The sequence below is a fragment of the Dermacentor silvarum genome, chromosome 10, assembly GCF_013339745.2.
Source record: "Dermacentor silvarum isolate Dsil-2018 chromosome 10, BIME_Dsil_1.4, whole genome shotgun sequence".
NCBI classification, from domain to species: Eukaryota; Metazoa; Arthropoda; class Arachnida; order Ixodida; family Ixodidae; genus Dermacentor; species Dermacentor silvarum.
In genome coordinates this window covers 1720479-1738565 of record NC_051163.1, presented here as the reverse complement: position 1 = coordinate 1738565, position 18087 = coordinate 1720479, and the positions used below count along the sequence as shown (strand labels likewise).

Sequence of the window (18087 nt, the reverse complement as noted above, 5' to 3'; positions counted from 1 at the left end):
ATACTGTAACAGCAAATATGAGCAAGGTAAACTGGACAGATGTGTGTTTATTATTATAACAAATTTTTTGTTCGCAGCTGCTAGTACATACAAGAGAGAGATGACAAGCATGCAGACACGGATGCACAATACTATGTGGGGACCCATCAAGGAACAGTTAATTGAAAACTAAAATAATTTGGAGGCCAGGATGGTACCAAGAATAATGACTTAATAGATCAGTGCACACTGTTTTAGACAAATATATTAAGTATATCTGGACTGTTAGTTTTGAAACGTATACTTTGCCAGCAAATTTTGTCACCTTTTGCTTTTTGAGCTCTATTTTCGGCTGGCTCTTGGGCGTATACATCTTTACAAACCTTTTTTTGTTGATTTCTTTCCATTTCCTTTTCTTTTTCTTTTTTTAATATGTTGTGTTGTCTTCTTGAGTATTGAACAAAATCAATATTGAACGCAAATCAACTTAGTCCTGCTCAAAAGTCATGTAGCTGCATGTCACATCAAGAATTTGTCCGTAACAGCAGTTGGTACATTGTGCTCAATGAAAATTAATTAAAAGAGCAAAGAGTTGTGAACTTGCTTGCTCAAATTGTGTAGTTTAAAGCATTAATTCAGAGACAGCTCCCAGCAAACTCTCAACTTCAAAATAGGCAGTGCAAGCAGGGTTTTGTGCAGGTGAATACTAATGATCGTTAGTCAAAAGAATGTGTTATTTCTCTAATATGAGGCACATCCCACAACATGAGGCTCTGGTGCAGGCCACACACCACCCACACGCTAAAATTAACCTTGAATTGAAGCACCTTGTGAGGCAATTGCGGAAGCAAGCTAGGTTTTGTTCCTATCAACTACCTTGGCAACCATGGTATTTCTTGCATACCTATGCAGTCTAGCTGAGCAGTGTGGTAAGTGTGGGGACGCTCTGCCATCGGCCATCATTTAAGATCCTCTGTCACCAACACAATGCAGGCCATGGGGTCAGCTGCTGAGCCCGAGCTCTTCACAATGCACAAGCTCTCAGCCAGCAGACAAAGCAAACGATTTTGAATCTCGCAAAGGAGAATTCTAGAAGAGAAAGAAAAAAAAAGTTTGATACATTTCTGAACCTATCCTCCTTGAAAGGCCGCCGAGAATACAGGTGGTGTGTGACATTAGCTGCTTTTGAATAATGGTATCCTTGCATTCACTGAATGCAGTTCAAGACGTGCTGGTCTTTGTAGACAATAAGGAAGAAGGCCTAATGATGCTTTCCATTTATGTAGTTGTTGAGGTGCTTTATGAGGCACTGGTGCTTTTCTGGGGCCAGTACAATTTTATTTTTTATTAATTGTAAAGAAATGTAGCTATCAACATCTTGCATTTTTTTTTCCGCTATGTTGCCGCAGATTGCAAGAATGTACAGGAAAGGAGGTACCTAAGTGATGGAACATGTTTGAGTCATAGAGTTGACATCGCATCACACACATGGTACAGTCTGTCAACTGTCAAAAATATGCATAGTTATTGAAGATGAATGGAAGCACCTATACTTGTACTTGTATAACTTACACAAAGTGTTGGCAACATTTTTATAGACTGCTCAGATGGTTCCTGCCCGTGGAGTCATCGAGGTTACTCCTCCAGTAAGCTGGTTCAGAAAAAAACAAAAGAACTTAAAAAACATTATTTGATTAGAGAAGGAGAGTGTATGCATTCGGTTGTTGTAATATTAACAACTGTTCTGTTTAGAATCCGTCACCAAGCAGTGCATATTGCATAATATGTGCAGGAAACATTTCAATACTGTGTTGTGCTGATTGGTTTTAGAAACAAGAAAAAATTTTGATCCCTCAATTTTTTTGTTATTGTTCACATAGTTTATTATGTGGCTCTCTTCTTCAGACTGGGTAGAAAATGTCGGAGCCATTTGTGTCAGCGTTTGGTGGTCATATAATTTTACTACACATTTTGTTTTCATGCAACACGTAAGTGTTAGAATGAGAGGCTAGAATGCTTCTCTAAAACATAAAGCTTGATGCTCCCCGCTGTAAACATGCTCATGAAATTAACTTATGTAATACAATAAAACCTAGCTGAAGAAACTCCCTAAGAAACTGTTCATACAGGTTAACCCCTTCAGGCACCGTGGCCACAAACATAGACACCAACTTTGCATTCGCGTATTTCCAAACACAGATTGAAAAATGCGATATGAAACGCGCGGGCGAACGCACCTTTCCTTTCTCTATTTGACAAGTGGCGTCATCGCCCTCAGGACATAGGAACATAATGATCAGAAAGCGGGGAAAATGGCCGCTTCAAGCTTTTACGGTGCGAACCGTAAGTAGCTCTTTGTTTTTAGTTGTTTTCATGGTATTAACATTATTAAAAACACCCCAAAGCCATTTATTTGTAACAATCAATGTTTTGTGACTATCAAATACTATCTTTTCTTGGAGTACCAAGTGTAGGAGTGCCGCACGCCACTACCGAAAGTTAGTGTCCACGTTTGTGGACAGGGCGCCTCAAAGCCGCCTTTCCGAGCGAGCTGCTTTGTATAGCACATGACGCCCCTAGGCTAAAATAATGTAAACCTCATATTTTTTCAGGCATTTCTAAGCATGCGGTAGAGAGAAGGAAGGTCGATGACCAGACTGTCAACGAATGTTAGCCGAAAATTAAAAACGGCGACGTATCCATGCAGATGTCTCGGATGAGAATGCACAGAACAAGACTTGCGCATACGTGGCCCGTGATGGTGATTCCTCATTTTCTCTGTTTTGCGCCTGAACAACAGCTGGTTAGAGTACCTCAGGAACGCAAGTGCTGAGTAGCTCCTACAAGAAACGCCATGGACAAAATGGCGTTCCAAACAGACATTGCGAACAGCCTGATCACTGTGCAACAGAAATGCTCCAAAAAGCGCGGTAGGCCAAGCAATGACAGCTCTAAGCACGCTGTCAAAAAGGCTACACTGCCGTCACTTCTGACCGCTGCCATTAGGTATGACGGGTACGATCACTGACCGGAGCATGTGCCACACACCAGATGCATAGCGTTGCCGCCGTGAGGGATCCGCAGCAAAGAGCCGAATTCTCTGCCAAAAATTGCACGTGTTTTTTGTGCCTCTCGCTCAGGATGATAGCTTTCATCTTCCCATACAAAGTAGATCGCAAATGTTTAGATAATCAAGGAAGAATCACAGGAAAAAATGTCTTGCCCCACTTACCTAGCTAAGCGAACTGGAAAGTACAGTGCAACATTCTTTTGGGTTAAGGCGCAGTGTCCACAAATGTGTACACTACAGAAAACTATGAAAAAAATAAAAGTTATGTTTCCATCTTTATTGACTTTTATTGAAGCATGGAGAGCCGAACATGATGCAAAGATAATTTTTTTCATCGCCAGATTTAATTCGTGCTTGAAGGGGTTAAGGTTCCTTCAAGTAAAATGAGCTTTTTGTTGACTCAGAATATTGTCATTATTCACTGACTTGAATAATTAATTCAAGCAATGTTTGGTCAAGTGTACTTGTGGGGAAGTTGGCGATGCATTTTGAGGGAGAGAAGCAACTATAAAGGCTCCATGCAGCCTCAGCAGAACCACCACACATATATCTTGGCTGCTGTCGTAACTTGCATGTTAGCTCATGCGATTGCCATTTTATCTTACATTAATGTGGCAATTATGCAGAAAGAAGGCCCTCTTTATGTGGGTATTAGAATTGCTAAATCAGCATTGAGAGGTGTAACAACATCACAGTAAATACAGTCACCGTATCAGGCACTTGTGGTATATGACTGCTTAAAAGAAAAAGACGAAGCACCAAGAGTAGGATAGCAGTATCAAGAAGGGGGACATGGCATTTTAAGGGTGCTGCTAGTCCTTACTCTGGAGTCACTGCTCCAGTGGCCCTCCTGAAGCTCAGCTACTATGTGTGAGCTTTACCGTAGAAGACAAAGTACCGCGAGCCAATTCATATGACTTCCCATAGCTGCTGTCCTACATAAGCTTTCACTGATGACTGTCCCTAAGTATTAAATATAAGAATTCATCTCAAACAATATTTTTTACTGGCCAACATTTACAACAGTATCAAACACCAGAAATTGCACACAACCTCACAAACATGCCAGTAGATGTTTAATTAATAAATTTACCATATTTGCATTTTCATAATTGAAGCCCCTCGTGGTTAACCCCGTAAGTCCTTGGGCATGTCTTACGGTTAATTTTCTCATCTTTTTTTTTTTTTTTTTTGCAAAAAGTGCCAAGGAGGAGTCTGTCTCCTCCACACGTGTTGAAGGTTCTTTGAAAGTGCTGGTAACAGGCTGGGCTTGTCTGATTCATTTTGACGTTCTGGCGAGTCCCCTCTTTGGCCACTAGGGGGCCTTTGGACTCTGTTCATCCTAGAGTTATTGTATGGCTCCCTAAGAGTTGCACCACTATCTGCTGAGTGCCATCACATTATCAAAAACGGGTTTTTACTGTGTTGTGGAAAAGCCAACATTTCGCAGGCGACCACCAACACTCCGCAGACCGATGAACCTGAATATAGCAGAGGCGCCGTTATTATTCTTGTTGCTTGTTCCTCAATGGTGCTGGCCGACTGGCCGAAAGCTATGTGTTCTGCAGGTGTTTTTTTTGGCTAAATCGTCGATTATGTTACACGATGCACAAATGGGGTGTAAAAAAAATGTAACATTTTTTTTTTTTCAACATAAGCAAGGTGCTGCAGAAGGTGCACAATTCCAATGTACACATGAAAACTTCACGTACTATAGAGACGAACACATGCAGCGTTAAAGAGTGCGTGTGTCTGCTACATGTTAGACCCATACACAGCTATTTTGTCATTTGTCCGTGATGTGTAAATACGACGAGGATATACTGGTATCGTTAGAATCAACATAGTGGTATGGGGGGTGGGGGGGTCAATGCAAACAATGTATGTGTGCAGGCAATCCCTCCATTATTCACCTGGATCATATTTAGCTCCTTACTTTACACACAAGGAATGTTGGACATCACAGCGGTGTTTTCAAATATGTCCATTCATGTCTTTTGGCTGTTGCGAGCCGTGATCACATGTGTGCCTGATAAGAATTATGGCTCATCTATGAAAGCTTAGCATTATAGTTGATGCTTTGCTTAGAATTGTAAAGGCTCACGACGTTGCCACCATGCGCAGGTGGATATGTTGTTACACTCCGCATTTTCAGTAATCATTAGATAATAAAGCACGGAAGCATAAAATTCAGGCTCATATCGTGAGGTTGAGTGATCAAATTTTACATGCAAAATAATAATAAAAATTTAAATAAGACAGCAAAAAAAGGAAAAGTGCTGCTGGGCAATGCCACGTGAGCGCGACTCGTTCATGTAGGGAGAATGGCTTTCCTGCATAACTTTGAAGCCCGAGATAGCGCACCTTGGCACAACTCTGGCTCCCTAAAGAGAGCCTATACATTAACTCCAGTTTATCCAGCAGAAAGTCTAAAAAATGGCGGCGGCTAGTTGCGTGTTGCTGCCCCCTCAGGCGTGCACATTTTTCAGAAACAGGCCTTGCTCGTCTGATGGCACAGTACTTTGTGGACTTTACCTGTCTGCAGCAAGCTAAGAATTTCCAAGGTGATGCATTGTCTGTTACAAAGGTTGAAGCAATGGTGGCAATAAAGTGCACAAAGAAACCATGTTTCTGGTGTCAGGAGTGTGGTGTGGGACTTGCCTTGCACCGTGTTTTGAGAGTGCAAAAGCAACATTCTAATCCTCCATAGTCACTCTTCAAGAACTTGACTTTTCACATTTGCAAGCCTTTCTCAATATCTGCTCTAAAATGTACGTTTAGCATTGAGCGGTTTGAGGCGGAACTGAACCCCTATCAATTCAGAAATTTCTCGTCAATGTACATGTTCTTCTTAGTTCGTTTTTCATAAACAAGTGAATTTACTACCCCCATGTGACATATATTTAGAATCTGCAAAATATTTCCTATCTGTATGCATAAAGAAATGCATTTTCTGAGTTTTTTGGGGATTTTGTGCCGGCATATAAAGGGCAGCATTGGCAATTTTTTTACCATGTGCAGGAAATGGCGTTTTAGATTCCCGACACCCACCTGTCATGGGTCCGATAGTAGAATTGTTCTGTAAATTAAAATAACTTTAAATAAGCAAGAAAGTGCGAAAGCGAAATTGATACCTGGCCGAGCAGCCAAGCAAAACATCTTGGTATGACGTCATGAGCGGTACACCAGCAGGGAAGACTCACAAGGCCTGCCGGTCCCTGCCAGCGCGGAGAACAAAAGTGGTGAAGAGCAGACGCTCAGCTGATTCAGGACCACGCCTGGACCATTGGTACAATGCTTTTGGGTGCAAAATATGTCACCTGCACCAGCTCTTTGGAGCTGTGAAACAATGACAGCTACAATTCCAAAGAATTCAGTAGCCATGAATCGCCATTCACATTCGACCCACCACCACCAGAGCCAGTGCCCTGTGCAACACATCGCACTGGAATTTGAAGACCAAGCTAGTCCTAACCACTGATTTGTAATACATGCTGCTTGCTATTTTAGGTGTTTTACCCCTTCTCATTTATTTAATTTCATTTATTGCACCTTAGGGCCCGAAGGCATTATGTAATACCCTTGTGGAACAAGCTTTCTAACAGGCATAGCTTGATGCTCAGATCGAGGAAACGTTCGCGAACAACTAACCTGCCACTTTCTCTCGGGCAAAACACACCCGCATGTTGTTAAATTGCTCTCGTACTACCGTACGCTACTTTTATTTGCTTTATTTCATTAATTTCTTTTGTTACCAGTTCCTTTTTTATTGTATTGCATTTGGAAACTTGATGTACGCCACCCTTATGTTTGCGAACTTATTACGAGTTGCTTTTTATTGCATTGTATTTGAAAGGGAAGTGTTTCACATACTCACTATAAGATGTTGTGGAGCGCTTCTTTCTGAAGTTATATGTCGATTTATAGAGGGCACAATTTCCCCGGAAGAACGCCACAAAGTGTCCAAAGCACCTATTGTTGTATTTGGGCACATCAGCATGGTACAGCGCCCGCTCGCCATTCTCTTGAAGTATAATGCAAGCCCAGCATCAGTGACATCAAATAATGTCAGAACATAGCAAAACACGCAGGTTTTGTGCATGTAAGCACTTTCGCACCACTATGAGTCGGGCTGGTATGAGCGACCGGACACCTTTGAAAACAGTGCGCGGAAAGACTGTAGTACACCACATTGTTATACTGCCTACTTATCATCCTTCGTACACTTTTCATGCACACAATTCATGTGTTCCAAAAAGTAACCATAGATGAAGACTTTGTGCATATGATTGTGAGAATTATAGTTTTCTCCTGGCAATGCCGATGCCATATACTGACATTGTTGGCAGCTGAATCGAAGGGGGCCTCTGCTTGCTGCCCATTTGGGATACGAAGCAGACAGTGCACATTGAAAGCTAAATAATGAGTCATCATAACAATACGTAGTCACATTTAATTTTACGCAAGTGCCAGCAACGCGGCTGCCAGCCTTTGAGAATGGCAACGTACTAATGTTGATAGTGCGCCGGGGGGGGGGGGGGGGGGGGGGGGGGGGGGGGGGGGCGACGCTGTGCTCTAGGGCACCCAATGCGTATCTTGCAACCGGGCGCAAGGGTAACTGGCGACGCAATCTCCCACACGAAAGGAGCAAAGCGGGAAGGCAGCGCAGGAGGGAGGGAAGGAGGGAGAGGGGGGGCGGCTTCTACTCTGCCAACAAATGCGTTCTTGTACTTTGCGTCTGTGCCGGCTGTCGGGGTTGTCGCGCGCACCGTATGTTGAAAGCGAACTCCACACGGCTCTGACCTTTGTATGCGTTGTGCTTACGCTGCTCAGTTTCCGTTGTAGCGATAGACCGCACTTCCCATGCCTGCGTGGGGAAAAGCGCAAAAGCAAGAAAAGCGCCACCGTGTCAAACTCTTCGCGCCCAATCGCGGCCTCCGCGCTGTCCGGCGCCGCGTCCGCGGCCTCCGCACTAAAAGAGAAAAGGAGAAAGCTCGTGACAGCGCGCTGTTCTCTTTCGCGTCCGTCGGTGGGGCGGCGTTTATTCGTATCAACCGACGTTGGTCGAAAATCGATTCGTAACAACCGTTATCTAGCATGTTGCAAAGTAATGGGGCTCGGCCGGGACCACAGAAAATTCGTATCATCCGGAAATTTGTATTAGCCGTGATCGTATCGTCGAGATTCCCCTGTATATGCTCACTGCCCTGATCGTTTTGATGTCAACCGGTATTCACTGATGTCGTTTCTGGAATTTCAAAAACCTTTGCAAGAAAATTCCATAGAAAGATTTTCATCATGCCACGAGGATTCGAACATACAACCAACATATTGGCAGTTCAGGATTCTGTCTCTCAGCCATTCTGCCAATGCTACAGCAGTGGAGAATATTGATCCTGGAGAGCATGATCACACCAGCAGCTGCTCGTTGGCTAATGCCCGCTCAACATCTATGTACTGGATAGAGCCGACTTCTGCACCGTCTTCATGTTTCAAACATGCCACCTTTTCAGTTGTGGAGGCAGTCTTAAATTAAGTTTTCTTCTTCTACATGTAATGCCAATGATTGAATGCATCTGCTTCATCTTCATTATTTTTCTTCTTCTAGTGCTCAGCTTCTTCTCTTGTTTACTGGATGGCGCTTACGTTATCTTGCTTTTTTCAAGGTAGCAAGAGGTCTACTATGGTGTAGCCCTGACATAAAATTGAGAAAAGCCAAATGCATCTAGCAGTCAGAAGTTAAATGAATTTGAAAAATGAGCCTGTAGATTGGTGCCTTCGTAAGGAAAATCTCTACTAGCCACCCTTTGCTTGCCACTCACGCTGAGCACCTCGCAAAGGTGCCTTTAGTGTATCATTGGCTGTGTTATGCTGGTGTAAAGCTTTCAATACCGCCTTTGCACAGCAATCTTTTTCATTTATGTTTATGCCAAGGAGAGTCAGGTGGTACAAGAATGTTATATTCTTGAGACATTGTCCTGACATGTTAATGCTCCTGTTCCTGGTGCATGCAAGATCTAACATTACCACTGACATCATGGAAGGCAGTTCTCTGGGCTGACCTGTCTAGCTTCAGTTTAGATGTGGTGTTCTTTGACCACTTAAAATCGTCTCTGTATTTTTATACAATATTTTTTTTTGAATAACAGGAAGTGCACAGTACAATCTCTTTTCAGACAGAGTAAATTGTTCCCTTTAATGCATGCCCAATTACTAGGAGTACTACTGAGACCAGCACTAGTTTCACCGTATTCGTTCATTGTGCAGCTCCCATCATCTGCATGTTCAGAGACTACTGCTGACAAAAAAAAGGCCCATATATGTGGGGAAAGCAGACATAATGCTTGTGACTAAGCCTGTGCCAATGCTGTTATTGCATCATCATGAAATAATTTTAAGTGAAAACAACGGTCTGTCGCCAAGAGATAGAGATCTCTGGTGCGGTCAGTATGTTGACAGATGACTGTGGCTGTTCTATTCCACTAGTAATCCGTGGAAAGTTCAAAATAACAGCATGAGCAAAGTAATCATTGAGCGCAGCTTAGTCAGTGTACTGGAAATAAGCCAGCTGTGATACTAGCCAATAGCACCATTGGGGACCTCTCATAGGCGACCGTAGTGGTATCTACACCATGCTTATCAGGACCAGTAACATCCACATGTGTCGGAAAACCAGTGTCCGATTCCATATTTCTCGCTACTTAGCAGGTGGGTGATCTTGTACCTTAATGAGGTGTGAGAACCATGGATAGAACTGACTATACTTGAATCAAAGAGTGCATTGCCGAGGTGCCAAGGACACCTGCTTCTGCAACCGTAAAATGATGTGTAACAAGAGTTGGCAGAGAGAGAAAGGAGTATGCAATGATTGAGGGCACTCGGCACCCCTAATAAGGAAAGGATAAAGCTGCAGTGTAGAATATGCAGCTTTGTATACAATATGGATCATTATGTGGATAATCAAAGAAGACTGGAGCATTACAAAAGAGTCCACCCGTAGTCATACAAGCTTTAATAACAGATCCAAAACAGTACTGGCTAAGAGCCAGTCCAATCTATAATATGAAAACATAATATTCATAAACATGGTAAAAGAAATTATGTTATATTGTTTATGCTTCATGAAATTCTATGGCAACCAAATAATATCACTGCACAAGGTAACAAGGTTTTGATGTCTTAAGAGTTCACTTGGTTCAGGGCCATGCAGTAAATGTTTTGCTAACTGCACCTATTTTTTTTGTCATTAGGAACTTATGAAATGGAAGCATGTGTCTTCTCTCATGATTTCACCAGTGCAGGATGTCATTGTCATTATATGTACCTGCTGAATCAATTGACAAGCGAACCATGAAGGTTGCAAGCTAGCCGCCACAATTACTATGCCAATTGGCTACTTGGAGAAAGGCAAGAAGACAGTGGCATTTGTTTTACATAGTTTAGAAACTGGAAAAATACTGCTTATTCATTATGTAGAAAGATCACCCTGTGCTGTTTTTATTTTACATTTCAGATGCATTAATTCGTGTTCACCTGCAAAGAAACAAGCCATCCTGTGTTGAGGAATAGCATAAATTAGATTAAAGCAAGAATAATCTGTCAACCTGTTTAGCTTTTGAAAGTGTGTGGCTGTTGCATTACCTTCTAGGTAAGATCAGAAATTAAATATAGTAGCAAGACAGTCTGTGAAAGTCTCGGGCATGTAGTCGTGCATGCTAAAAATTGGTGCTGCCTCGAAACTGCACTTTACAGTGTCTCGTTTGTCAGAAAAGCTGTCAGTGTTGCATGCTTCACAGCAGCTCTTGCAATCAAGGTTCTCATCTTGCAATCAAGGTACTCAACCAAAAGCCTAAGTAGGGTAGAACTGATTTCAATACTGATCTCATTAGACTATAAGCATTGTGAGCAACAAGGCACATGGCCAAAGCATTGACAGAGTAGAGAAACATGTATCGTGCATCAGTCGTATGCATTCAGCTACAGAACCAATCTTGCGACCTCTGGGAGACAGCTGTGCCAACAGGGCATTGAGGCAAGGCGTGTCATTTTGAAAGCAGCTGTGCCACTTATTGAAAGCTTGCTTTACATTTCAGTCTTTCTATGGTGGGCTTCTATGAGCAAGTTTTCATTCATTGAGTCAGCTGGTGGAAGCTTCCTTTTTCCCCTTTAATAAAGGTGCTTTCTTTATAACGAGGGTGACGTGGCCCTAAGGGGAATGCAAGTCCTGATCAATGTTCATCACACCTAGCACAGACAGCTGTAAAAATGACTGCGAGTTTTAGATGAGCAAGAGTCAGCATTTTTTGCCCTGCACATTCATTTGGCTGTTATACCAGATGTTGACCGAAGCATAAAAATCATCATCAAACATCTTGGAGGGTTATTGTGTACTGGTGATTTCTTGTAGAAGTAACTGGCTTAGTGTGTTAATGTTTAGGAATTCTGATCGCTGTAAACGCTCCTGCAAAGGGCTAGTGCATATATGAAGGCTAATGGATGTTTGGGCACGTGGCTGAATGCAGTGCTTGTGTGATGTCTGGAAGACTGTAGTGAAAAGCAAGTTAGCTTGAAACTGGAGATTGTCGAGGGCTTGCATTCTTAAGGATCACAAAAGGCAAATTTATGTTTAGGTCTCACCAGGTTTTTGATGAGGGTAGCTGTTTGGTAGTTCTAATTTCTCATTTGTTTCAGCGCAGGCATAACAGCACACGACACAGCACATGGCTCTGTCTGAATCCTTGTATGCCTATGTCATTTTGCCTGCACTACTACAGCAAATTAGTTGCAGGCTTTTGAGTGTTAGAATTTTGAGTAGTGTGACCTATTCGACTTACTACAAATGGATTCGGGCTTGCTGGTTTTGCTGAGTCCCTTGTAAAATTGCTCATGCATTTGTCAATCTTTTTTACTTTTTTAGTATTCAAGCTCTATGTTTTTTTACCTTCACAATTGTAACTTGGCGCATAGTCTCATAATGATCCGTCCTTTTTCTTGGTTAAATTTAATGTTGCTTGGAATGCTACCATTCATTTAGATCTACAATTCACATAAAATGTGAATTAAAAGTAGTTGCACTCATGATTGCTTGTAGCCAATTATAACATCTGCACTCATGGCTTTGTAGCCAATTATAACATCTGATTGTTGACCGTTTTTGCACACTTCAGCCACTTTTCAACTATGCAAGAAAATATAATGCATCAACTGCATTTTTTATACACACAGCCAGAAATTTGAATATATTTTTTGGATGGCTTGTTTTGAAAGGACTTTCTTAATGGCACTGACAATTGGGCTAGTTGGTACGGATGCATGGCTTCAGAACAGCGCAACAAGGAAGGCGAAAGAACACACGAACACAAGGCGCTTGTGTTCGTGTGTTCTTTTGCCTTTTCGTGTTCCTTGTTGTGCCGTTCTGAAGCCATTCTTAATGGCCCAAATTAAGCGGGTGAACCTGATTTCCAGGATGTACAGCAAAATGTCATTTATGTCTTGAGTTAAATAGCTGAGCGCCACTATTGCTTCAGCTATTGCTTCAGTGAAATGGTTTATTATAGAAAGCCACAACTTTCCATTATTTGCACTCATGGGAGGAAACTTACCTTCCAAAAATTGACTTTGCATTTTTTAGGAGCTGTGTAATTGGCACATTAGAGCTGTCAAAAGTATAAAGCTTAAAAACTTAGTTTTCAATGTGAAGAATAAAAAAAAAAAAGTTCCGTCCATCTGTTCGTCCCGTCCATCCATCATGTTGTGATGCCATCGTCATTTCTTCAATTGGGTATATATCAGAATAAGTATTGGGGGGGGGGGGGATATAGCATGAATGACACGTCATGACATCAATGACACAATGTACTTGTCATGGCATGCATGTCATCACATAAATGGTATGAATGACATGATGCCGCCATGGTTGTTTCTTTATCTCGATGTATATCTACATATGAATGAGGACATGTGTGCATGACTTGACATGAATTGCATGCTATAAATGTTATCACATGAATGGCATGCGTGTCATGGCATCACGTCTTGTATGCCATGATATTAACGAAAAAACATGCAGCGTGTCATGATATGTCATTTTTGTCATGTCATGCACGTTTGTCTCGCCACACATATCCTGAAACATATCCAGTTAAGGAAACGACCACGATGCCATCACCTCATGTCAATTATGTCATTCATGACAATCACATCATGATATGCATGTCATTTCATTCATGTCCTGGATATCCCGATACATAACTTGTTAAAAATGTACCTGTCTTGAATGACAATCATGTCATAACATCCATGACATGTCACGATATGAATGTCATAAATGAGATAGCATTAACAAATTGAATCACATGACATGCATTTCTTTAACTGGATATTTATTTATTTATTTATTGATACCTCAAATGCCCCTAGTATGGGGTATTACATAAGGGGTGGGTTACATTTGTATGAGTTCCTCAATGAATGACTTGAAGTGGCAGGGATCGGAGTGGTGCGCAGCATCGGTGGGCAGATGATTTCCACCGTTTGCTGTTCGAATGAAAAATGAGTTGACATGCACAGTAGTGCGCGCAGGCGGAGGGTATACAGCCTTAGAATGACTGTTGCGGAGCGAAAGCCGATGAGCAGGTATGATAATCGAGTGAGCAAGAGACGAGTGATAAAACTTGTGGTAGAGGGACAGGTGCGCTATTTTTCTGCTTCACACAAGACTGGGAAGATTAGCCGTATATTTTAGATCAGTGACGCTAGAATAGTATGAATAATCTGAGAAGACGAATCTAATAGCACGGTTTTTAATGGACTCAAGAGATTTTTGTAGGTTAATCTGGTGCGGGTCCCAAATTGCGCATGCGTATTACAGTTGTGGACGAATAAACGTTTGGTACGTTAGCAATTTTACGTGATGAGGGGTAAACTTAGGGTTACGCCGGACATAGCCAAGGACACGGTTAGCTTCATTTGCTATACTTGCTATATGATGTGACCAGCTCAGATCATTAGCCACTGTGATACCCAGGTACTTATATGATGAAGCTAAAGATAATTCGGAGCCAAAAATGATGTACCTATGTGCTTGGTAGGAAGCTCGGCAGTGGAATGAGATCTGCGAAGTCTTCCTGATATTTACACACATTAACCAAGTTCTACACTAGTTTTCAAGAGTTAGTAAATCGTTTTGAAGGGAAATGTTATCGTGGAAGCTATGGATAGGACGGTAAAGGACTCAATCGTCTACGAAAATGCGAATACAGGAGGAGATGTTTGTTGGTAGGTCGTTGATGAAGATTTAAAAAAGTAACGGTCCGAGAACGGTGCCTTGAGGAACTCCGGATATAACAGGTGCTAACGAGGAAGTATGCCCATTAATACAGACAAACTGTTGCCTGTTTTTTAGGAAGCCACTCAGCCAGTCGAATACAAAGGAGTTAAGATTTAGGTGTGAGAGCTTAAGGAATAGTTGTTTGTGTGGTACCTTGTCCAGGGTGCGTACAGGTCTTTGAAATCCTTGAAAACCCTTGAAATTGAAAAGTGCATTTTCAAGGCCCTTGAAAGTCCTTGAATTTTTTTCCTTCCTTGAAAATCCGTGAATTTCGTGAGCAGTGCACTCTGATACCGACATTGCGACCTCCTTTCTGTGGTAGATCGGTATGTTCTGACATACTCCCCATTTCAGAAGCAATACGCCGGCACGAGCACACACGCTTCCGTTTTACAGAACTGCGGGGGAAAAAATAAAAGGCTTCACCGCGTCAAACCATGAACGTTCATTCATTTTGTGTTGTGATCTTGAGAAGTTATCAAGGCTAGACGTTTTATTATAATTGTGATATACATTCATTTATTGTAAGTGCAATAAAACTAGTCATTTTTGGGAATGTTAGAGTAAAGAAATCCTACTTTGGATGCCGCTTTGAGTCCTCGAAAAACCTGTGACAGGTCCTGGAAAGTCCTGTAACATCCCTGAAATTTTGCCTTGGAAACCGGTACGAACCCTGCTTGTCAAAGGTTTTCTCGAAGTCGAGGAACAGGGAGTCTATGGGAACATTGCGATCAATGCTTGAGCTGAAGTCATGAGTAAATAATGCAAGCTGGGTCTCACAAGATAAACCTTTTTGAAAACCATGTTGCTGTGGGTGAAAGAAGTCAACAGAAATTAGAAACTTGGTTACATGCGAATAAATGACGTGCTCTATTAATTTTGAGGCCACACTCGTTAATGAAAGGTTTGAATATATGTGTCATGACATGCATGTGTGACATCAATGACATGTCATGCCTTGCGTGCCATAAAATGATTGGCATGAATGCCATGAGTGCATATCATGGCATGTCTGTATGACAAGTCATGACATGATTCCCATGAATGGTATGACATGCATGATAAGAATGACATAAATTCATGACATGCATGCATGCATGGGATCACATTATTACCATGACAATAACTTATGTCGATCCAGTGGACCAAGTTGTGTACTAACTTCGGCTGATGGCTATATTTATTTATTTATTTAGCATACTTCCAAGGCCTGAGGGCATTACAGGAAGGAGTGGTAAATAACAAATGTTTGCAAATGTTTGCAAAGAATACAGTATAGCAAGTTAACAAAAGGCTTCACGAATAGCAGTCTTGAAGCTGTCGGTGATGGCAGCAATGGAAGCAAGAAGGTGGTTCCATTCTATGCTAGTTCGTAGTGAAAGATTCGCTGTAGGTCTGGCAAGATGGCACACCAACTTTGTAGTTATTGTCTGAACACGATGATACATAGGCTTGAGTGGGAAAAAAAATGTCTTTTAGAATTAGATCATAATGATAGATTTTGTGGAACAATGAAAGGCGAAAGCATGTAAGGCACAAAGATAGTTCAGGTAAGGCAGGTGTTGCTTTCATTGATGATACGCTAGCATGCCGAGAGTAATTTGATAGAATGAAACGAGCTGCGCAATTCTGGACGAATTGAATAATTGCTGAGAGTGTAGTGTTCTTGATGTCCCAGATAGAGCATGTGTCGTCTAATTTAGGGCGAACAAGTGTTTTATATAGATCTAGATTTATTGACAAAGGTGATCAGGAAAAATTACGTCGTAAGTAACTCAGCATGCTGTTTGCGATGTTAGTAACAAAGTCAACATGTATGCGCCAAGAAAGATTGCAACTGATGTGGATGCCGAGGTACTTTTAAGAGGTCACAGGATCGAGCAGGATACAGTCAAGAAAATATGCACGGCTAATAGTGTGGCTCCGTCGAGATATTCGCATGCGTTTACACTTCTTGATGTTTAGCCGCATCATCATTGATATATTGCCGCACCTGTACTCCGATGAAGAAGAGGACAATGAGAGTATGCATGGAAGTTTTAATCAAGGCGCAGTGAAAAAGAAGTAGAAGTCGCAGTAGCGCGCAGTATTAAAAAGGCGACCTGCTGCTGTTCCTCTTGATCAGTATTCTGCGACCTCTGTTTTTGATATTGCGACAATATTTAACTGCATCATCCACTGAAAACACCAAGTATCTGTTTTGTGCACATCGTCCTGAAGTGCAGCTTGGTCATTAGCGGAAGATATGTGGCTATAAAGAATGCAGTCATCTGTGAAAAGACAAAGGGTTGAAGAGATGTTATCTGGAATGTTATTAATAAAGATAGCAAGTAGCAAGGGCCCAAGAATGAAGCTCTGTGGTACTCCTGATATAACTGGGACACAAGGTGATGAACTTACAGCGACTACTGTGTATTGGAATAAGTTATTCAAAAAGGATTCTATCCATGACAGTACAGACGCGTCTAGTAAAAGGCACGAAAGTTTGGCCATTAATCCTTTGTGGGGAATGCAATTGAAGGCTTTGGAAAGTCAAGGTAAATGATATCAGTTTGGAAAGAGGAATCGAGATTTAAGTGAAGGTCTGTTCTGAACTTGAAAAGCTGGCTTTCACATGAAAAACCGCGCCTGAAACCGTGCTGCCTGGGAAAACAGAATCCGTGGTTGTCAAAGTGTGAAGATATTTGAGAATAAATTATGTGCTTTCAGAACTTAAGTCAAAGCATGTTAAGGAAATGGCTCGGTAATTTGAAGGATCTGATCGACTGCCCAATTTGTGAACAGAGATGACTTTACGTGACTTCCAATGTGTTGGGATAGATCCTGTAGTAATGGAATGGCTGAATATGAGCTGCAAAATCTTACTGGACACATGCTTTGTACTTTTAATTCCTTTTGCAGAAATGTCATCAGGTCTGGGACTTCTGGAAAGCTTGAGGTTAGCGAGAAGCTTCCCAATTCCGGATAGAGTAACAGTAATGAGTGAAATTTGAGGGAAGTTTGTAAGTGGCAAACTAGAGGGAATGTCAGCAGTTTCACGCGTAAGGATAGATGAAAAATAGGTGTTAATACATCTGCATACTTACTGGAAGGAACTTCAGTACCTTTCTGATCAAGCAAGAAAATCACGCAAGAATGTTTTTTTGTGTGTGTGTGTTAGTAGGCCCCCAAATTTACTGGGATTATCCTGGAGGAAACTTAGCTGATGAAAGAACTTATGCTTCGTATCATGTAGTAGTTTGTTGTACTTCTGCAAGCAATCAAAATACTTAGCCCATTTGTGTGAAGCGTTTGTAGTATGCGCTTCTCGAAAAAAGTGTTTTTTCTTTTTTGACATTTTTCTTAGAGCGTTTGTATACCATAGCTTGCTAGCATCAGTGCAAATGTGCACTAATGGCATGCGTTTTTCTATCAACAGGAGCATTTTATTTTTATAACACAGCCAGTTTTCTTCGACCAAATGCAAAGGCACCGTTTCACGAAAGTCATGGTAAAAATTGAGTAGTTCCTCGTTTATCTCAGAAAAATTTCCTTTGTTGTATTCACGAATGAATTTCGCAATGTGCTGACGCGCAGGGACGGCAGTAGAAAAATTTAACAGCAGAATTTTGTGATCGCTTAGACCATGGATGCATAGCTTTGAATTAGGGAGTTCGGGGTTTGAAACGAAAACTAAGTCTAAAATGTTAGTGCCACGGGTAGGAGTTGT

The 18087-nt window shown here is 41.7% G+C and overlaps 1 protein-coding gene across 2 annotated transcripts in view; it reads left to right on the top strand.

Annotated features, from left to right (window-relative positions):
* LOC119431365 (uncharacterized) overlaps positions 1-18087 on the top strand; it is a 233188-nt gene that overhangs the window by 84875 nt on the left and 130226 nt on the right. The gene's annotated exons all lie outside the window — the stretch shown is intronic.